This window comes from Brassica oleracea, chromosome C3 (assembly GCF_000695525.1).
Source record: "Brassica oleracea var. oleracea cultivar TO1000 chromosome C3, BOL, whole genome shotgun sequence".
Classification (NCBI taxonomy): domain Eukaryota; kingdom Viridiplantae; phylum Streptophyta; class Magnoliopsida; order Brassicales; family Brassicaceae; genus Brassica; species Brassica oleracea.
Window position 1 is genome coordinate 15,341,014 of NC_027750.1, and position 7,358 is coordinate 15,348,371.

General features: G+C 35.0%; 1 pseudogene; it reads right to left on the reverse strand.

The window, feature by feature from the left end:
- Positions 1-2,221: 2,221 nt before the first annotated feature.
- Positions 2,222-3,561, reverse strand: LOC106329967 (annotated as a pseudogene).
- Between the last annotated feature and the right edge of the window lie 3,797 nt (positions 3,562-7,358).

Genomic DNA, 7,358 nt, shown 5'->3' on the forward strand with positions numbered 1-7,358 from the left:
AGAATATGTTATTTACATGATAAAACCATAATGCAATCAACAATGAGATATTCGTTGTCTTGGCGGCTGTTCTCTTCATATACATTTGCGTTTAATGAGACATACAAACTTAGATATTCTACCTACATAATTACTTATTCCATTCTTTTCCTCACATTTCATACTAGATTTTGACTCACTCACCTACAACAACACAACATAATGGTTTTCCATTCATCAACAATACAAAAAACTTCAATCGGAAAACTACAACAATATATGTATTTGTCAACATCCCTGCAAAGCTACGCCTCTAGTACTTTTCAATAGATGGGAAACTGTAGTTATATTGCATGTAATCAGATTGCCACTGATGTGTACACTTGGTGACCCGCCTGAGCAAATGAATGACACCACATAAAAAATAAATTGTATTTTTACTTAAAATGCACTGATTTCTAACAATAAAATGGTGAAAAAGACATATTGACCTCATAAAATTAGATATAAGAGCATGATTAACGCTGAGATGGGTCTGCACAGTTTCATAGATAAGTTTTTTGATTTCTTTGTCTAATTAAAAGGCACACCAATCGCGAACCGCCACGTGTCAGTAAAACCCGCGAACAGTGCAAGAAATGAAGAAAAATCGATCCTTATTTTATGGTTTCTGTGACAGGTTTCTTTTATTTTGATGGAACCCACCCAATATTTTATAATTTTTTCTTAAGGATCCTATTGCTTAGGACCTCCGATAATGCTGCTATAAGAACACCCTTATTGGATAGTTTCCTAAAATTAAGTTCTCTGCAGATAAATATTAGTATTATAATACAGTTTGTGTTTTTAATTAAAATTGATTATCTTTTAAATGCTTAACTCAATAAAAAAATGACACATGCTCTCTAACCTATTTCAATAGGTTCTTACAGACCCTGTGCAGATAACTTTTCCTTTAATCTTCTTCCAATTTTCAATTTTTTTCTTTTTCTTTAATTAATGAGATACCCTTTAAAACCTATAATTGGACCTGCTCTAAAAATCTTTAATACCCCGTATAAAAATAATCCTAGATTCACCACTCCATCCAAATCAATGTTCAAATTAATCAGTTTGCTGGGGTAAACCAGAAGTCACATCTTTTGAAATCTTTTCTAGCATGATACTAGACTTTTTTTTATCATGTACTTATATAATATTCAATGGTCAAAATAACTAAAATATTTTATTAAAGAATTAAATAGATACTTATATTTTTACGATTAACTAATTTTAATTTAAGATTTAGTTTAGAATTAAAAGAAATAAATAAATATTTAAAATAAATATTTAAAAATAGTTTCAAAATCGGATTTCAAAATTAAATACTGAAAAAATAAAAAAGTTCAAATTGAAAACATATTGTTTAAATTTTTTATTTTTATTTTATTGTTTATTCAAATAGTTATTTTTATCTATATATATATGTAAAATAAAGGTATACTGATCTTTTACATCTTTAAAGAAATTTGTTTTGGTTATTTTTTTCTTGCACGATCTTTCAATTAAAAAAAAAAATACAATTTTGGTGTCGTTTAAAATAATTGTCCTTATCTTTTTGATAGTAGCTGGGAATTGTAGACAATCTAATTAGCGCAGAATATTAATAATACTAGATTTGGAGTGTTGTGATTTGTGAGCGAGTTCCACTCTCCTCTAACACCATTTTGCCTTTGTATTTTTGCCATTCGAATGATTAAGCTGACTATAACACGTAAAGTCACTAATGGAGAAAACTTCTGAGTTACATGTAAATTGTGTTTCATGTTCAACTTTGATTTGCGATTGCATTATTATTGAATCACAATCAATGAATCACAATTAAGCTTAATAAGAATAACTCTATTATTAATTTCTTGAGGAAAATAACTCAAAACCTCAAACTCTCTCAATATCACAATTCACAAGTTATGCAACATCATATGCATCTCTTTATATATAACTTACAATTTCATAAACTCATTAGAAATAATACAAATAGATAATTTCCTATTCCATAATTCGGTAGTAAAATAATAGCTTGCTCTTGAAGATACTTCAAGCTTAGCCCAACATTCTCTCCCTTAAGCTTGAATTCCTCTTCACTCACATCTTGAACTTCAATAAGTTTTCTCATCTCCTTGAATTTTAATTTCCCGAATGCTTCCATCACGATATCGATTCTTTGTTCACCACCAGGTGTATGCCGATGTAACTCCTGAAGCTATATAGCTTGTTCCATAGCTTCTGTCCCTGCCATGTCTTCAGATTCACATGACGGTAACACAACATTCTCTTGTTTGCTTGAACCCCACACAATTGATCTTAATTTCATACCATCATAAAATATATGTGCCACACTCTTGCCATCATCTGAGTCAATTCCTTGCCCTCTACCAATATCTCCAACAATTGGTATCTTAGTAGTTTCACGTATCTTCATTGCAGCTCGACGGAACACTTTGAACCTTTGCACTTCAGAAACCAACCGGTCTATCCACTACTGGATGCACGAATAACAAAACATGTGGTCACAAGGGAGAATGCCTCTGGTGGAACTGAACCCGTCCAGCATATGATACAAGAAACCTGCGCAGAGACCATCTTAGTTGCTTCCGTCTCATCTTCTCTTGAATCGAGTTTTCCGAAGTTTAATTTATCATATTGCGGTTTTATCTCTGCATTAACTGATCTCGAGCATTTAAACACAGCTGAATGACTCCAATTCTCAGACTCCTCTATCTCATTAGCATCCCAGTCTTTTGTTGCAGTGTCTCAAGGATGTTCACGAGCTGATGTTTCTCCTTGTTAAAAAGCACAGTCCTTCACATTTTCATCATTAACCGGAGAATTTCTTCGTTGCTCATCAGAATATTCATGTCGGTTACTATCAGATACCGTACCAGAATCAAAGTTGATAAGGTTTCTGGAAGTGCGTGGCTTTACTAACCACCTATTTCCTTTCCGCGAAAATTCGGCCACACTAGTGTTTCCCTTGTTTTCAAAAATATTACTTGGCCTCTTTGTTCTCAATCGCACTGACTGTCTGGTTGCTTCTGTATTTTTCTCTTTCAACAAGACAGAGTCCATCCAAGTGGAAAGCTCAGAAATGCGGCCGATTTTCCTGCTTTCTTCGCCATTAGCAAAGTATTTATCAAAAGTCTTACGATTGATATCTTCCTCTATAGCACTAAAGTGCTTCTCTTTCTTGTGAGTAGTAATGTTGGGCGCATTGTCTCTGTCCTGAACCGGAAGACCATTATCAAGATCCACTTGACAGACTTGGCATATGTTCTTCAACTTGGAGTAAGTCTGACATATTTCTGGTTTCTTGTATCTCTCAGTCCGGCCAGGTAATTGCCACCTAAAAACTGTGAAGGTATGTGTTCGTACCTTGCATTCTTTCTTATAAGTTGCTAGTACCATTCTCAAGTAAGGATTGTCACATCGGAAAGATTGATAGAGGACTGGAAGCTCGGATCGTTCACATCCATTAGCTTTATGATCTCTTGGTATCATCTTATTCTCTTCCTCCTCTGCCTCCTCTTCATGATTATAAGACATATCTGTTATGTTCTTTTCTTTATTTTCCAGTGCTATTTGTTGAACTTCCAAGTCATGTGCAAAGTTCTTAGTCTCAGCGACTCTGAGCTTTACTCTATCACTTTATACTTCAGTGCGAGCATCTCTCAAGATATGCATACACGACAACACACTTACCTTCTGTTCCTTGATTTCCTCAAATTGTTCTTCTAATAATAGTTCCTTTTCTCTCATCTGCTCTCTTGAAGATAACAATGGTTCCCATGAAGAAACAAGATCGAATCTCACATCAGGCCGAAGCTTCTTCACTGTTGGACCCAATTTCGGTCAAGTTACGATTGGGCCGGGATAAAGATGGGCCGTACAGATCTGAATGGAGAAAAGGCCCAGCCTCCGTGGATGAGTTCAAAACTTAGGAAGATAAAAGTCCGAAGATCGAGGGAGAGGTTGAGGAGATCTTGAAATCGATCAGCTATAAGAAGGAAGCTAAAACAATAGAGAGGACACGGGAAAAACTCTAGAGAAAGCCCCCATAAGCATTCATCGACCTACCTAGACTCTAGAGTTTTTACTTAGCATTCCACCTTCTTGTATCTCGATCTCATTTTCAATCATTGTATTCAGATCCTATTAATCAATAAAGTCTATTTTTGTCAACCGAAACCTGATTACATCGTTGTGCTCTAAGGATATAGTTGCCCACATCTTTTTCTTCCCTAGTTTTAATATCTCAAACACTACAAAAATACTTAGTGTAGATTTCTGGATCTATATTCACTCTCCCGAAGTCTAGTCTGCTATTTCTCCATGAGTTCAGTTTCAGCTCCCAGCCGTTCTTCTCTTGTATGCATTGTTGGACTGCGTTTTGTAAATCCCTCGCGTCGTTGTACTTTGATGGGACGTGCTGAAGCCTTCTTCTTCTTCAGCCTCAACATTGGTGAACACTTATACGCTTTTCCTCTAAAAAAAAATAACGGCATATCCTCTAGAGACCTTGTCTATAGAGACCAAGATACTGCAACTCTCGACTTCAAGTGCTATTGCCACATTCTTCACTCTCAAAGGTTTTAACCTTCACGAACCTTTTGACGAGTTCTCCGTATTTCCAGTGCAAGTACATGTTCTCAACCGTGCCATTAAACACTCCTTCCCTACCTATAAGTAAGAGAGCTTTCATATTCAAACAACGCTTGCAGAACATAAACCTCTTTTCACCATTTATGCTTTCTAAATCTGCTCTCTGCTCTGCTGGCTGTAGACACTCTTCCACCTTAGCCAAACCACGTTCAGCTTTTAATATCTCTATCTCAGCAAGATAAAATTTTGTTTTCAGCTTCCTTACAAGATTCGTATGCCTCAGTTTCCTAACCTCGTATTTCACTTCTTCTGCATGGTGACCATCATCCAGATTCATTCTCCACTTACCTGTTGTGTCAAGTGTTTCACCAATGATACTAGTAGGAACAAATTCATTACTAGGATCAGTACTTGTGACAATCAGGCTGATGATCCAGCTCTTAAAAGCGCCTCTTCTTCTTCGTTTTGTAAACTCCTCAAAAATTTCTCTTGCTCCATCAATGCCTCAGTTACTTCTCGTAACAAAATGTTCTTTCCTCGGTAGAAAGCCAAGTAGTCTTTGTTCCTAGAGAGCAGTATCCCTCCTGTCGGTTTCTTGAAATCATCAGCCATTCTCTCGCGCCGTTAACTGCACACCGCGTTTAATCACAATCTTTGCAAGCATACTCCTTTTTTCTTAAGTTTGTGTGTTGTTTTTTCCTCATCACAAACAAGACGCCTTCTCTTGTCTCTCTTAGCACCATCATCATCACCTTCAGAACAGAATCATGCCTTCTTCTTCTTTATATATTTGCGATGTGTGAGGATTCTTTGAACCGCAACCTTACTCTTCGTCTTGAACGAGAAACCTTTTTAGAGATCCAGTGTCGAATCTGTAGCTCTGATACCACATATTGAATTACAATCAATGAATCACAATTAAGCTTAATAATAACTCTCTTATTATTTGAACAAAAAAAATAACTCTCTTATTAATATCTTGAGGAAAATAACTCAAAACCTCAAGCTCTCTCAATCTCACAATTCATAAGTTATGCAACATCATGACGTCATCTCTAATTAACCTAACGATGTTGCATTTGGTTCTGAGTTTACATCTTTGAGACACACTCTTTTGGGTCAACATCTCATTTGCATCTAATAAATGAAAATTTCAAATTCCTTATCCCCTTGTAATTCTACCATCATCATCAAATATGTTCGAGAATTTCCAACGCATAATACTATTTTAGTGTCATAACACACTATTTTAGTGTAGTTTCAGCATTAAAAACGAGATATTTTCTAACCACAACAATAAATTTCACATTAAAAGTTATTTTAGAATATTATATATATATATATATATATTTATATGTTTATTTTTCATTTATTTAATTACATGCATGTTTTATTAATAAAATAAGTGAATAGTATTTTAGTGAGAGTGAATAGTATTTTAGTATAGTGAACAGTGTCGCACCAAATTTTGTGTGAAATCATAATGTTACACTAAAATAGTGTAATTTTTTGCAGTTGGGTTGGAGATGATTTTGGTGCAAAACTACGCTAAAATAGTGTTTTTCAATTGGATTGAAGATGGTCTTAGAAAGCTAGATTTCCTTCTCATACACAATCATCATTTTTGTTGAAAATTGTCTCTGCAATTTTTATTTTCTTTGATTTCCGGGCTTACTCCATTGTTATAGGAAATAAATCAATTCGGTGTTTGTTTATTTTAAGAGATACAACTTTTTAATGGTTACAAGACTTTGACCCACACAATCGCGGGAGTTTTTTTGTTTTTTAATTTCTGTTTGTACTAAATATTATATTTGTTAACTTAGTTGTATTACATAATTGTTATATTTTTGATTACATCTAATAATTTTATTTGTTTGTATTTTCCCGTATATTATATTACAGTTATTAGATATCATATTAAAATCCAACATTTAGGTAATTAGATTTATGTATAAGATATTAACTTCCATAAGACAGCGTGAATTTAGTTTCACTATATATTGGTTAGCACAAATGTATAGAACAAACTGGTTAGCACAAATGTAGTCAATAAATATATATATATATATATATATATATATATGGTGTAAAAGGAACGTAGGTAATATTTGATATAGAGATTTGTGGAACTTTTTTTTTTTGGAACACAAATTTCATTAAGAAACCTAAGTCTAGTACAATGTAGAATTGGCAGCACGCAGAGCGCGTTTTGCCAGAGAATCCGCAATCATATTTTGAGATCTAGGAATGTAAGAAAACAGAGGCGAGATAAAAAGCGAAGATATAGACTCGATATCAGTGAGAACTCCGTAAAGCTCCACCGGATATGACTTCGAGTTCATAGCTCTGATGAGCTCTTGAGAGTCGGTTCAAAACCAGACTTTGAAGAGAAGACTTCGCTTTGCCAGCATGAGAGCTTCACACAAAGCTAGTGCTTCGGCCATGAGAGGTGAGGAAACACTGCGGAGTGTTTTATAGCTGTATTCACTTGCGATCCTTGTATCTGTGTCGAAAGACCATCCCAAACCAGCCGCTCCTGTTTCCTTAGACCATGCAGCATCAGTGTTGTAGGTAATGTAGACCGGAGAAGGGCGGGTTTGTTCTACGCAGACGTCCGGCAATTTTCGAAGATCAGGTTGTTTCGTGTGGTCCAGAGAAATCAACAGATCCAAGATGCTATGTTAGTAAGAAAACCAGTAAGTGGAAGACAGACCAAGGCTAAGGATTCCTTGAGTGCT